This window comes from Nicotiana tabacum, chromosome 18, assembly GCF_000715075.1.
Source record: "Nicotiana tabacum cultivar K326 chromosome 18, ASM71507v2, whole genome shotgun sequence".
Lineage (NCBI taxonomy): Eukaryota > Viridiplantae > Streptophyta > Magnoliopsida > Solanales > Solanaceae > Nicotiana > Nicotiana tabacum.
The window spans coordinates 75,925,903-75,941,917 of record NC_134097.1 but is presented as its reverse complement, the minus strand read 5'-3'; positions in this window follow the sequence as shown (position 1 = coordinate 75,941,917).

The following is a 16,015-nucleotide window of genomic DNA, read 5'->3' as shown; positions in this document are numbered from 1 at the left end:
AAATCTTAAAGCTAAGTCCCATTATTCATGAGGGTCCTGCAAACTCCTAATTGAATCTTATCTCAAATATGCAAACTTATGAACCTTCTTATATTCCTTTGGGATACATTTATGCTAGATTACGCTATTTCTGAATTTTACGCTAGGTCCCATTTTCCAGGAGGGTCCTGAAAATAAAAAATCAAACCTGTTTGGTTACTGCCTTTCTCCACGGAGGGTTCTCCAAAACAACCGAAATTTCCTGCCCCATATTTTAATCAAAGAAAAATCTTGTCAGTTTAAAATGTGGTGGTTAGTTGATGACATTCTTGTTGAAAGTCTCTCCGCTGCATTTTTTTGTTTTGACTGGATTCCTCGAACTGGCCCTGACCCGCTTGACCTTCCGACTGACTTTCAAAACCCCATGACTTGATGACCCAGGGGTTTTATACCCAAACCATTTTTTCACACCTCTGACCCCTTTAGCTGAACCTCTGCATCTCCCATGAAATTACTAAATCATTCTGTCGGTGAAAGTTTGCTGGCACTTTATCTCACTTTACATCATGCTATTTTTAGTATGTTCTGGCCGCACTGTGCTTTGCAATCTTGAAGCTGGTAGTGAGCTTTGAAATTCCTTCTTATTTGCTTAAACAGAACTGACATTGGGAACATCTTAGAGAAATATGCCCAAAAGAAATGAAATGCAATGACTTAGAGAGTTAAGGATAAGAAAATCCAAAACTGGAAGACTATTTGAAGGGGAAAAAGAAAAGAGACTTATTTGAGTGGAACAGTTGGCACCAATGATCATGACATACATTTCGGATTAATCTGCCCAATCTGTCCAACCAAATCAACTTCCAGTTGCCAAACTTTGATGCCTCAGAGTTTCCATAGCCTGATTTCTTTACCAAAACCTTGACCTTGTTCGGCCTGCGGGCCCTGAGGAGTTTTCACCAACAAGACCCTCTCATTTGTTCATCTCTCAACTCACTTTCTCCTTACGGTGCCCGTGAAGGTTTTCACCAATAAAACTCTCTCATTTTTGATTTCTCTCAGCTCCCGTCGCCTTATGGTGCCCGTGAGGGTTTTCACCAATAAGACTCTCTCATTTTTTATTTCTTTTCCCTCTTTGGACCAGAGTGTTGCCCTTGATATGAATCGCCTCCACTTGCTTGACTTGGCATCTATCAAAGACTGATCAAAAGGTCTTTCTTTGGACCATAATATGGGCTTTTGGATGGGGTTGGAAAGAAAGGGTATAAAAGGATCAAGACAACTCAAATGGGTTAAAAATTACAACTTTCGGAAAAAGATTTCTGACAACAACCACAACTTCTGCCCCAGTTTTCTTGTTTGGGGACTTTTGGATTTTACTTTGATGAGACCGAACCGTGAGGCTGCCTATGTATCCTTAAAAGGAATCGGGTCGAACGTAGTTCATGTCATAGAAATTACTTTGTTGTTGTGATTTTATGTTCTCTCTTCCTTTGCTCTCTCTTTTTGCTTTCTTTTTCTCTTTTTGTTGTCTTTTCTTTCTCTCTTTCTTTTTTCATTCTTTTCTTTCTCTTTTCATTCTTTTCTTTCTATTTTCATTTTTCTTTCTCTTTTCATTCTTTTCTCTTTTTCTCTCCTTCCTTACTTATCTTTTACACTTGTGTTTCCGATGTTTGCTATTGATTCCGAAAGAGGGGTATGAAAGAAATTAAATAAGGCTCAAAGGGGTGACAAGGGATAAAGTGTTTAGATAGCAGAACAAAATGCCTTCATCATTTCAATATTCGAAACGTGCCAAATACAAACAAGTGCAATCAAACAAAGAAATCATACATAGTATCTCTTGACCGAATAGGAATTGATGACCATTTCTACGCACTTGCCTTCTATATCTGTTAAATACAAAGCACCATTTGATAACACTCTAGTTACGATAAATGGCCCCTGCCAGTTTGGACCGAACTTGCCTTTGGCCTCAGCGTGATGAGGAAGGATAAGTTTCAATACTAACTGACCCACCTCAAACTTTCGTGGACGCACCTTCTTGTTATATGCTCTTAACATTCTTTGTTGATACAATTGGCGATGACACACTGCTGCCAATCTTTTTTCGTCAATCAAACTCAATTGTTCCAAGCGGGTTTTGACCCACTCATCATCATTGATCTCAACCTCTGCGACAATTCGAAGGGATGGGATTTCCACTTCTGCGGGTATCACTGCTTCGGTGCCATACACCAACAAATAAGGAGTCGCCCCTACTGAAGTACGGGCAGTAATGTGATAACCCAGCAATGCAAATGGTAGCTTTTCATGCCACTGCCTAGAACCCTCCACCATTTTTCGAAGTATCTTCTTTATGTTCTTGTTGGCTGCCTCGACTGCTCCATTCGCCTTGGGGCAATATGGGGTGGAATTGCGATGTGTAATCTTGAATTGTTGACACACCTCTTTCATCAGATGACTATTGAGATTAGACCCATTGTCTGTAATGATCACCTTTGGTATCCCAAACCGGCAAATGATATTTGAGTGTACAAAATCAACCACTGCCTTCTTGGTTACCGACTTGAATGTTTTAGCCTCTACCCACTTGGTGAAGCAGTCTTTGGCTACCAGAATAAACCTGTGCAAATTGGATGTTGCTGGCTCAATTGGTCCAGTGACATCCATGCCCCAAGCAACAAAGGGACACGGTGTAGACATCGTGTGTAATTCATATGGTGGAGAATAAATCAAATCTCCATGCACATGGAACTGATGACATTTACGCACGAAACTGATACAAACTTGCTCCATAGTGAGCCAATAATAACCTGATCGGAGAATTTTCTTTGCCAGCACGTACCCACTCATGTGCGGTCCACAGACTCCAGAATGCACTTCGGTCATAATAGTTGTAGCCTGCCTAGCATCTATGCATCTCAGCAGTCCAAGTTCGGGAGTCCTTTTGTATAGAACCCCTCCGCTGAAGAAAAAATCGCTTGCCAATCGCTTCATTTTTCTCTTTTGATCACCTATGGCTCGTACCGGACACACTCCTATTCTAATGTATTCTTTGATATCGTGGAACCATGGTTCACCATCGAGTTCTTCCTCCACCACGTTACAATAAGCATGCTGATCGCGGACTTGAATATGCAATGGGTCAACATAAGCCTTATCCAGATGATATAACATCGATGCCAGAGTATCCAAAGCATAGACGACCTCATTGTGGATCCTCAGAATATGCTTGAACTCTATTGATTGAAACCGATGACAAAGATTATGAAAACATTGCTGGTATGGTATGAGTTTTAAATCCCGTGTTTCCCATTCTCCCTGAATCTGGTGAACCAGAAGGTCTGAGTCACCCAAGACCAAAACTTCCTGGACACCCATATCCACAACCAACCTGAAACCCAAAATGCATGCCTCATACTCAGCCATGTTGTTAGTATAGTAGAACCGAAGTTGAACCGTAACAGGGTAATGATGCCCTATTTCAGAAACAAGTATCGCTCCTATCCCAACGCCTTTCATGTTAGCGTCCCCATCAAAGAAAAATTTCCATCATGTCCTTTCACTCTGTTCCAACTCAATGTGCATTACCTCTTCATCAGGAAAATACGTCTTCAAAGGTTCGTATTCTTCATCCACAAGATTCTCAGCCAAATGGTCGGCCAACGCTTGTGCTTTCATCGCAGTCCGGGTCACATAGACAATGTCAAATTCTGTGAGCAAGATCTGCCACTTTGTGAGCCTTCCTGTGGGAATAGGCTTCTGGAAGATATACTTCAACGGATCCAAGCGAGAAATAAGGTAAATAGTATAAGATGATAAATAATGTTCCAGCTTCTGGGCTACCCAAGTTAGGGCGCAACACGTCCTATCAAGATGAGTGTAATTAACCTCGTAAGATGTGAATTTCTTACTTAGAGAATATATGGCCTGCTCCTTCCTGTAGGTGATGTCATGCTGTCGCAACACACATCCAAATGAATTGTCCAAGACCGTCAAATATAGAATTAAAGGTCTCCCTGGTTCTGGCAGGACCAATACAGGTGGGTTTGACAAGTACCCCTTGATCTTATCAAATACTTCCTGACATTCATCTGTCCACTTAACCACAACATCTTTCTTTAACAGCTTGAAGATGGGCTAACAAGTTGTCATGAGCTGAGCAATAAACCAGTTGATGTAATTCAATCTCCCCAACAGACTCATCACCTCGGTCTTGTTCTTTGGGAGTGGCAGTTCCTGGATAGCTTTGATCTTAGATGGGTATAGTTCAATACCTCGGCAGCTGACTATGAATCCCAACAATTTTCCAGACGGAACACCGAATGCGCATTTTGCAGGATTGAGCTTGAGATTGTACCTGCGAAGCCTTTGGAAGAACTTTCTCAAATCTCAGACAAGGTCAGACTGCTTTCTAGAATTTACAATCACATCATTCATATAAACCTCGATCTCCCTGTGTATCATGTCATGGAATATGGTCGTCATTGCCCTCATGTAGGTTGACCCAGCATTTTTCAAACCAAACGGCATGACCCGATAGCAGTACGTTCCCCATGGTGTGATGAATGCCGTCTTTTCTGCATCTTCCTTATCCATTAAGATCTGGTGGTAGCCCGCATAACAATCTACAAAAGAACCAATATCATGTTTGGCACAATTATCGATCAATATATGGATGTTCGGCAATGCAAAGTTATCCTTGGGACTTGCCTTGTTGAGGTCTCGATAATCAACACACACCCTGGTTTTGCCATCCTTTTTCGGCACAGGCACAACATTGGCTAACCAGGTGGGATACTGGGTGACCCGAATGACTTTGGCCTCAAACTGTTTGGTGACTTCTTCCTTAATCTTCACACTCATATCAGTTTTAAATTTCCTCAGCTTCTGCTTGACCGGGGGGAATGCCGGATCAGTGGGAAATTTGTGAACCACCAAGCCAGTGCTTAGACCTGGCATGTCATCATAGGACCATGCAAAAACATCTTTATACTCGAACATTGTTTTAATTATCTCCTCTCTGAGTTGTGGTTCAAGATGGACACTTATTTTAGTTTTCCAGACATTATCTTGGTCCCCTAAATTGATTGCTTCTGTATCACTCAGGTTAGGCTTGGGTTTTTCTTCAAAATGACTTAATTCTTTACTAATCTCTTCAAAGGCTTCATCCTTGTCATATTCCGATTCAACATCACATTCTATTTCTTGAATTACTATTTCAGAATTAGATTGGCTTTTAAGACTGGGCCGGAGATTCCTCATGTATGTCATATCATTGAAGCCAGCATAAAAAGAACTGTACAAGGAAGAAAAGAAAAACAAAATAAAACTATCAGGAAGGAAGAAAAAAGGGAAATTGCATTTCATTGAAATTAGAGATAACAAGGTTTATACATCCAAACGGACGGAACATAGAATCTGAATTACAACCCTAGAGTAATCCAGATAAACTGAAAGAAAATCAAAGCAAACTACCAAAACTCCTTCCTGGTGGGAAGAGGAGTAGCTTCCCAATTGTTAATCTTTGCACTAGGCCCAACAAATTGCACATCCGCCTCGCTACAACCCTCTCCAACTTCCACCATGTTCACTTTGTCGAACATCCTCTCGAACTTTTCCATCAAATCTCGATCCACATCAACCACCGAACTGGGATCCGTCGTCACCGAGCGCTTTCTGGTACCAGGCCTAACAAATGATATGGAAAGACGCGGGACTGGCTTTGGAAGGGCCCATGCTCTCTGTTTCATTTTTCTGGCTCTCCTCACATCTGTGATTATGGGCTTGAACCCTAGACCAAATGTATCCAAGTTTTTAGGAAGAGAAACCGGTTGTACGATACCTTGCAGAGATGCTCCCAAACCCTTTCCCGATACAAAACCATTTTTCAATATTTCAATGGCTACCATGACTGATGCAACAGCTACCCTTGGAGTTGGCACGCACTTCCCTTCTGGAATTTTATCTACCAACACCATGTCAAAAACTTGATAAACCCATGGTCCCTTGTCGTCTTCAACCTCTATCAGCGAAACAATGGAATCATTGGAAACACACAAATTTTCTTTACCGTGGACAATAATTTCCTGTCGATCCCATTCAAACTTGACCATTTGATGCAAAGTAAACGGGACTGCTTTGGCAGCATGAATCCAGGAGCGCCCTAGCAAAAGGTTATAAGAGACTGCCACATCCAACACTTGAAATTCCATGGTGAACTCAACGGGCCCTATGGTTAACTCTAGTATTATATCACCCACTGAATCTTTGCCCCCGCCGTCGAACCCCCGAACACAAATGTTGTTCTTGTGAATTCTATCATCGTCCACTTTCAGCTTGTTCAACGTGGAGAGAGGACAAATGTTTGCACTAGACCCATTGTCAACCAGTACCCGGGTGACCATAGAATCTTCGCATTTCACCGTCAAATACAGGGCCCTATTATGCTCGATGCCCTCCACGGGCAACTCATCGTCGGAGAAAGTAACCCTATTCACCTCAAATATCTTGTTAGTTATCTTTTCCAAGTGATTTACTGAGATTTTGTCAGGAACGTGGGCCTCATTCAAGATCTTTATCAAAGCCCGACTGTCATACCTCCTTTTTTCCTATATCCCCGGAAAGGGAGTATATAAGAGTTTTTTCCAACTTAAAGTGATAATCGAAACAGGATTATTTATTTAGTTGTTCAGAGTCGCCACTTGGGATAATTTATGGTGTCCCAAGTCACCGGTTTAAATCCCGAATCGAGGAAAAGACTGACTCTGTATTACAGTCCGCGAACACAAAAATTCGGGTAAGGAATTTTGTTAACCCGGGAGAAGGTATTAGGCATTCTCGAGTTCTGTGGTTCTAGCACGGTCGCTCAACTATTATAATTGGCCTATTTACTTGATTTTAGTATATGTTTTAGCCTATGGTGCAATTTTAACTTTATAACCGCTTTTATTTAATTATTTTTCAGGAAGATTCAACGTCACGTAAAACGCATCTTAAACCACATCACATAAATGCACCCGCAGTCCGCAACACATTTTATCTAACGTTGTTGAGATTTGGATTTGGGTCACATAAATGTGCACCCGTGTTTAAGGAAGTTAATTTAAATTACGCGCCTAAAGCAACTAGCGCATTTGAATTATTTTCCTACTCTGTGAGATTGTTGTCATGCCAAATTATGGCTAAGATATTATTGAGGAGCAAATAGGCTAGCTAACATGATCTATTACTTGGCCCAGATTCCTTATGGTTCAAGACCCACCTTATGGTCCATTCTTATTCCCTGCCAAGAAAGAAACAACTCCAATTTTTCAATCTATCCAACTAAAAGCATTTATTCAAGAATCAAGACTAGACGGGATACATCAAAATCGAAATAAAAACTAATTAAAACAATTTAAACGAAAACTAAGACATGCTACTCAAACAACGTAGAATCACAAATCAACCAATATGCGCACCAAACTATCATAATAAAATGAAACGAGAATGAAAATTGAGAAATGGACCTTTTATTGATGCACCAAAGATGAAAATTGCAAATCAATCGGGCTAAACAAAGCAACAATCCTTGGACAGAAACATCGAAATTATAAACTGAAACCTCGAATCGGCACTGGAATGCTCAAACTCGGACTACCACTTCCTCAAACGCCAATAATTCATGCCTATATGTTTCTTTATGTTTGGACTATAACACAATTTCTCAATGGGCCCTTTCACTTCAAGTACATCGCCTTAATCTAGTATATGCATCAGAAACTCCATAGTATGATGTAAACTCAGTGAGTAACCATTTCCAAGGACCATGTAGTGTCATGTTTCTTTGTTGGAATTGCTGAATCTTCATTGCAAGTTCAAGTTCCAGGTCATAAGAAACATTTTCCTAATATGACTATTTTCATCAAATGTAGCTGAGTAATTTATAAAAAGTTGTACTTTGCCAACAAGCTCGTGCTCTGCTTCACGATTTTTAGAGATTTTAGGGGGAGTGTCATGGCTTTCTTTTTTAGTCTAGGTCCTAGGTATTGAAAACTTAGGGTAGGGTTTCTATAATTGGGTATTTTATATGGAAGTAGGAAAGGATGATGGCCATTGGATTAGAAGAAAATAGAAGGCTAGGATTAAATCTTGCACTTAAATGGGCTAATGGGTTGGAAAAAATGGGCCAAGGGTAACTGGGTTGGACTATGTCTTTTTTCGTGTTTCCATTTTGGGCTAAGAAGACTCCAAAAATTATCAATTAAAACCATAGCTTAAGTCTCTTAATATAAGATAATTATACTACATGATGCAGAAATAAATGCTAATTAATTAAACTAAACTATATTAAAACATGAAAGTATTACATATTTTTTGTATTTTTCAAGATTATAAAGATAAAAATAAGGTACTATTTTTTATATATATTTTTTTTACTTTATGAAAGGTACATAAAAATAAAAATATATTTTTGTAATTTTCATTTTCTTGTAATAAAATAAAGTAAAAGAGTAAAAATGAGTTGAAATAGCTATATTGGGCCTAAATTAAATATTTACGTGCTAAAATATGAAAAATCTTGAGGAGGGCAAAAATCACATGTCTACAGCTGTCCCTCTTTGATTGTAAACGCAAAGAGTTTTCAGACAAAGAACGACTAGATAGGTTTTTTGACCCGACCCTTATTTGGAGAGACTAAAACTAAGAGAAAAGGGGAATGTGACTGAGCCCTGGTATCTGAGCTGCCTACATATCCTTGGCTATAAAGGAATCAAGCCACGTGTAGTTCAGAGATGAGTGAGATGACGAAGTATGCCGAGGTGGAGAGTCAGTCGAGGTGCCGTTCCGCCGAGGTTCCGGTCCGCGGTTCCTGTTATTACATCAAAAATTAAATGAACAAGACTAACTAGGCCTTTCAATTACGAGTTACAAGATTCCTATCTATAATTCTTCTGAAGCTTGATCTTGAGTCTTGAATGGTTCTTCATGCAGACTTTAGATTTGAACCTTGGCGCTTGTTAGCTGCAGGTGCTAGCTCGTTCTTCTTCAACTTTTTGGATCAAGACCGAACTTGTAGTGCTTGTGACTTCCACCATGTCTTAAGCAGTTCACATCCTCCATCGGCTTCTTCATTTGGATTAGCTTCTTGCCCTTCTCTTTTATTTATTGTGACTAACTTCTGTTGATCACCTCGGACTGCTGACTCGCATTCTTGCCGCGAGCTTCTTTTGTTGCTGACTAGAATTGTAATCTGAGATGCTTTCCCCTTTCTTCAGGTGGATGCCTGATTGCCACAATTTGAACTGTATTCCCGTGCTCTCCAGGTGGGCTCCTGACTGCTGAACTTGAACGTATTCCCTTGCTCTCCAGGTGGGCGCCTGATTGCATGAACTTGAATTGTATTCCCTTGCTCTCCAGGTGGGCGCCTGACTTCAACAAAATAGACAAAACAAAGAAATTTTTTCTGCCCCAGTTTGGGTATCTGGACACATATGTAAGTGTAAAACAAACCGCATTACCAAATATCAATAAGTACTTGAAAGCTAAAACTTGAGTTATACTCCCCTGTTCTCCAGGTGGGCTCCTGATTGCTGACTTGAAACGTATTCCCTGCTCTTCAGGTGGGATCCTGACTGCTGAACTTGAATGTATTCCCTACTTTCCAGGCGGGCTCCTGACTGCTGAACTTGAATGTATTCCCTGCTCTCCAGGCGGGCTCTTGACTTCAACAAAATAGACAAAACAAAGAAAAAATTTCTGCCCCAGTTTGGGTATCTGGGCACATATGTAAGTGTAAAACGAACCACATTGCCAAATGTCAAAAAGAACTTGAAAGCTAAAACTTGAATTGTACTCCCTTGTTCTCCAGGTGGGCTCCTGATTGCTTACTTGAAATGTATTCCCTGCTCTCCAGGCGGGTTCCTGACTCCTGATTTAAAATGTATTCCCTGCTCTCCAGGCGGGCTCCTGACTGCTGATTTGAAATGTATTCCCTGCTCTCCAGGCGGGCTCCTGACTGCTGATTTGAAATGTATTCCCTGCTCTACAGGCGGGCTCATGACTGATGATTTGAAATGTATTCCCTGCTCTCCAGGAGTGCTCTTGACTTCAACAAAATAGACAAAACAAAGAAAATTTACCTGCCCCAGTTTAGTAGCTGGGCACATATGTGAGTGTTAAACTGAATAATATTACTAAGAATTTGAAAGGTAGGTCCCATTATCTAGGGGGGTCCTGACAACTCTTAACTAAACGACAATTTTAAATCTAAGCTATATGTTTTAAAGGCATGACTTCCGCTAAATCTTGTTATCTAAGAAGGTCTTAAACTACTCCCCATTATCTATGAGGGTCCTGACAACTCTTAACTAAACGACAATTTTAAATCTAAGTTATATCTTCTAAAGGTGTTACTTCCGTTAAATCTTGTTATGCAAGCCAGTTTTAAACTACGTCCCATTATCCAAGAGGCTCCTAAAAATCAAAAGTCAAGTTTTATCTTGAGAGTGACAATTTCACGGCTAAATTATATTACCCTACAACAAAACTTACTCTAAACCTTGTTATCCAATGGAAATCCTAAAGCTAGGTCCCATTATTCAGGAGGGTCCTGAAAACTCCTAATTGAATCCTATCTCAAACATGTAAACTTTAAAGCCTACTTATGTTCCTTTGGGGCGCACTTATGCTAGATCCTGCTACTCATAATTGTTTTGAATTTTAAACTAAATCCCATTTTTCCGGAGGGTCCTGAGAGTTTACGGTAAAACATGTTTGGTGATTGCTTTTCCTTGCGGAGGGTTTCTCTGAAACAAACAAAATTTTCTGCCCCTGTTTCAAATCAAAGAAAAATCTTGTCAGTTTAAAAATACGGTGGTTGGTTTGTGGCCTTGACTTTGAGGGCGGTTGCTCTTTCACTTCTCATGATAACCGATTTCCACTCGAAGACCTTGCTTATTCCTTGACTAATCACTTTCTCTGTCATCCTTATCACAGAAAATACCTCTTATCCATTCAGACTCAATACCCTCTATCTGTTGCATTGCTCATGAACTGACATTTACCGGACCTTTGTGTCTCACATGAATCCCAAAGTACGTCAATTGCCACCCACTCAGTACGTATGTTGTTCTTTCTTGCCATAAACCACTAGCTTTGGCCTTGAGGTCTATTGTTCCTTCACTTGCCATGATAACTTTGATTTCTGCTTGGAAGACCTTGCTTGTCACTGGTTAACCACTTCCTTTGTCAATCTTATCACAGAAAATACCTTTGATCTGTTCACCCTACACCCTCCATCTGTTGCATTGTTCATGAATTGGTATATACCAAACCTTTGTATTTCACATGAATCCCAAAGCATGTTGATTGTTACCAACTCAGTGCGCTTGTTATTCTTTCCTAACTTATGCCACTTTGATATGCTGGCCAGATCCCGTTTTGTGCAATTGGAAAGCTGGTGGAAAATTTTGAAGTCATTTCTCACTTATTTTGACCAAACAGACTCAGGAAGAAGAAGTAAACAAGACAAAAGGAACAGAGTAAAGGACAAAGGAAAGAGATGATTCCTAACAAGAAAACTACAGAGTAGAAACCTATCAGATGTGGATACCAACTCTAATGACCATGACATGAACATGTTGATTAAGTGGCCTAATCTGTCAAACAAGTCTGATGTTCAACTCTTGTTATACCCCTGAACCGTGAAACTGGACTTCAATGCTTCGATTATCCAATCTGATTCACAATCCTTATTCGACTTGTAGTGCCCGAAGGGTTTTCACCATCAAGCCTCTCTCATTATGTTTTTTATCTCAACTTGCCGACGAGGGTTTTCACCAATAAGACTCTCTCATTTTTGGATTTCTCTCAGCTCTCGTCGCCCTACGATGCCCGTGAGGGTTTTCAACAATAAGACTCTCTTCTTTTCATTATTTTTCTGCTTGGACCAGAGTGTTGCCCCTAATATGAATTACCTCTCCTTGCTTGACTTGGCATCTCTCAAAGACTGATCAGAAGGACTTTCTTTGGACCGTAACGTGGGCTTTTGGATAGGGTTAAAAAAAAGATATCAAATGCTCAAAACAATTCACATGGGTTCAAAATTACAACTTTCGGAATCAGATTTCTTACAACTACCACAACTTCTGCCCAAGTTTCTTGCTTGGGGGCTTTTGGATTTTTATTTTGATGAGACCGAACCGTGAGGCTGCCTACGTATCCTTAAAAGGAATCAGGTCGAACGTAGTTCATGACATAGGAATTACTTTGTTGTTGTGATTTTCTCTTTTCTCTTTCTTTTCTTTATCTTTTTTGCTTTCTTTTTCTCTTCTTGTTGTTTTTCTTTTTTTTTTTCTTTTCATTCTTTTCTTTCTCTTTTTTTTTCTTTTTTTTATTTTCATTTTCTTCTCTCCCTTTTCGTTCTTTTCTTTTCTCCTTTTCCTTTACTTATCTTTTACGCTTGTGTTTCTGGTTTCTGACATTTTCTACTGATTACGAAAGAGAGGTATGAAAGAAAATAAACATGGCTCAAAAGGGTGACGAAGGATAAGGTGTTTAGATAGCAGAACAAAATGCCTTTGTCATTCCAATCTTCAAAACATGCCAAGTACAAACAACATAATTAAACAAACCAAGGAAAACATTCGTAACATCTTTTGATTGCGCCTGACTTGATGACCGTATCCACATATTCACCTTCTACATCTGTTACACACAAAGCACAATTGGACAACACTCTCACTCTCACTACCACGAACGACCCCCTACAAATTTGAGGCAAACTTGCCGTTATCTTCACCCGATGCAGCATGATGCATTTCAATAGTGTATTTTTATGTTCTATCTGCCCCAGTTTCACACAATTCGGGCTTGAAGTGATCTCAAAATGCCTTCACTTATTTCCCTCAAATGTCCCTACATATTCAACATTGTTTCGTGACTAAACTGACTTTTTAAAACCAAGCTGAGAATTACGCGTGCAGGTCATATCACTAGAGTTAACAGAAAAAGAACTATGAAAAGAAAAAAGAACTAAACGAAAATGACTAGGAATTACAGAAAACAGAAAATTGCATTAGACAGATGGTGAAAGGGTTTGGACAACAAAACAGACAAACTAAACTGAGGTTACAAACCTAGAACAAACCTATAAAACACTAAGTGTGATAATACGACTAAAGGAACTAGACAAAATAAAGGATAGAAGGATTTGAGTCACAAGACGATGTCCGGATTACAACCCTGCAATAACTTGGACAACAGAAATGACAACAAACTAAACCACCAAAAGCTCCTCTCCGGCTGACCAAGAAATGGAGCATCTTTCCAATTACCAAGCATGGTATCTTAGCCACTGAATTATGCATCAGCAATACTAGGACCTCACAAGTCTTCATCACATTGTTCTTAACAAATTGCTTTTGGGTTCCTTTTGCCGGCTCGTTCTTAAGATCAACCCCTGATGGCGCTGAAAGCTTAGTAGCACATGGACCTCCAAGGCTCCCAGAAGAATTCTCACATTCCTTTTCAGAATAAACCATACCCACCATATGCGTCTCATTATGCACAGGTGATGGACTTTGGCTAGTGTCTGTTGCATCTGGATTTTGCACGGCAATGTCGCCTGCATCAATAAGCTTCTGAATTGCTTTCTTCAGATTCCAACACTTCTCTATGTCATGCCCCTGGGCATCTGAGCAATATGCGCACCTTTGAGAAAAATCAAACTTCTTTGATAGAGGGTTTGGCAATTTTATATGAATCGGCTTCAACATGTCCAATTGCTTCAACTTTTGGAATAAACTGGCGTATGATTCTCCAATATAGGTGAAAGGCTTTTCATTTTTCAGCAACCTCTCATTCTTAAATGCTTGATTAGGCCGGAAACCTGATCCAGGGGGTTTTCGGTAGGCTCGTGAGGGTAGATAGGCATTTTGTGGAGTTGAGTACTGGGAAAGTGATGTACGATTTTGGGAGTTCCTTGGAGAGAAGTGGCATTGGGGAGGATCATCTGGCGCACAAGGATATCTACGAGGACAACGTCAAGGCTAGAAGTATTGATCAGGAAAGCCCATCGGATCATCTTTTCTGTTTCTCTTCCTTCCACCCAAGCTTACGGCGGTGTTCCGAATGTCTTTCGAACAACTCATGATTTTGCCTGACTTGATTCCCTCTTCTACTAGCTCCCCTATTTTTAACACATCTTTGAAAGGCTTTCCCAAGGCCGGGATCAAATGACTGAAGTAGGTGGGCCCTTGGGCTTGTAGGAAAAGCTCAACCATTTCTTCTTCACCAATCGGGGTACTGACTCAAGCAGCTTGCTCCCTCCATCTGAGCCAAAGCTCCCTAAAGCTTTCCTCCGGCTTCTTTTCCATTTTAGATAGGGAGGAGCGGTCTGGGGTAACACCTGATCTGTATTGAAAGAACCGAACAAATTCTTGAGCCATGTCACCCAATGTAGGCCACTTACCAACATCTTGACGATTATGCCATTCCAAAGCTGCCCCAGTTAGACTCTCACTGAAATACGCCATCAACAAATCATCTTTCTCGCCCACACATCTTATTTCACTACAATAATCCCTCAAATGGGCTACCGGATCTCCACACCTGTCATACAAGTTAAACTTTGGCACTTTAAACCCCGCGGGCAGGCGAACGTCAGGGGACACAGACAGCTCTTTGTAAGTCATGCTACCATGGTCTCCCCTTCCTTGTTTGTTCTTTAAGGATTGTTCTATGCCTTTCAGCCTCCTAGGTATCCCATCTCGTCCTTTTCTTCCTGTGAACTCTTCATTTACAACATGAGGCCCATCATACGGACCCTGCTTGTATGAGTTGGGAACCTTGTCGGCAACCTCTGAGGGGTAATATTGGGCATCATGAGCTTTGAATGAGTATTCATTGTCGGGGATAGTGGATGTGACAGGAGGGCATTTTGGGGAGAAGTAATTGGAGGATGAGTGATGGAGCTACTAAGACGGTTGGGAAAGCTGTAATAAGCAGGTAGATCTAGAGAGTATGGAGTATCATCTGGCATTGTGTTCGGAGCTTGGGTACGGACGGCATCTAGGAGGCTAGGTGGTGGCGGGGGTGGTACCTTCCCAGTCATCCAGGCCTGATACATGTCCGCCATGTATTGTCTCAACATCTTTACCTCTTCAACTAACCCATTGTCCTGTTCAACCAACTGTTTTCGGGCCCCAGAATCAACTAACTCAGTTCTGTTGTTGCCTGCCATTGCCTTTTGACTTTGTGTTGTAGAGAAGAGTTACCACTTTAAAAACCACAAACTAACCACCCTTCTGCTATGAATATAATAAAATGAAGTCATCACGTTAGCGTTAGGGCATTTAACATAAGATAATCTCACTTTATGTGCAATACACCTAGCCACAGTTATCGATTCTAAAATGACTTCGAGGGCACAAAAGTCAGTTGGCATCATCCCATCATTTCAATCTCTCTTTTCTTTGTTTTTCTAGCACTTCTTAGATCGCTTATTTTCCTTCCCCTTTTTCTTTCTGACTATCGCTCTTTTTCTTCCTTCTCATTTCTCATATCCCATGACTTCACCCTCCCCCCCCTTTTTTCCTTTTTTTCCTTTTAATAATAAAAAAAATAATTTGATCGAACCCTATGTAGGTTGCCTACGTATCATGACCCTGTATGAATCAGATCTTTGCGTAGTTCTGGAATATCGGGAATAAAGTAAATAAACTAACGCTCTCATTTTCTTTTTTTTCTTTTATTTTATTTTTACCTTAATAACTACTCTGCTGAGAAAAGAGAAATAAATGAAGCAAATCTTTTTTTTTTGAATTTTCTAAACTTAATGTTCTATAAACTATTTTAAACTCAAGCTTAACGAATTTTTTTCTTTTCTTTGAAACAAATACTCTATTAAGGAAAAACTCTAGAAGAGAAAGATATTTTTTGATTCCTTTTTTTAGGAAGAAAATCTAAAGAGTGAACCATAGAAAAATATTTAGAATTTTTATTTGATATTATGATGCAAGGTTTCGAAACAAGCAATGAAAAAGATAAA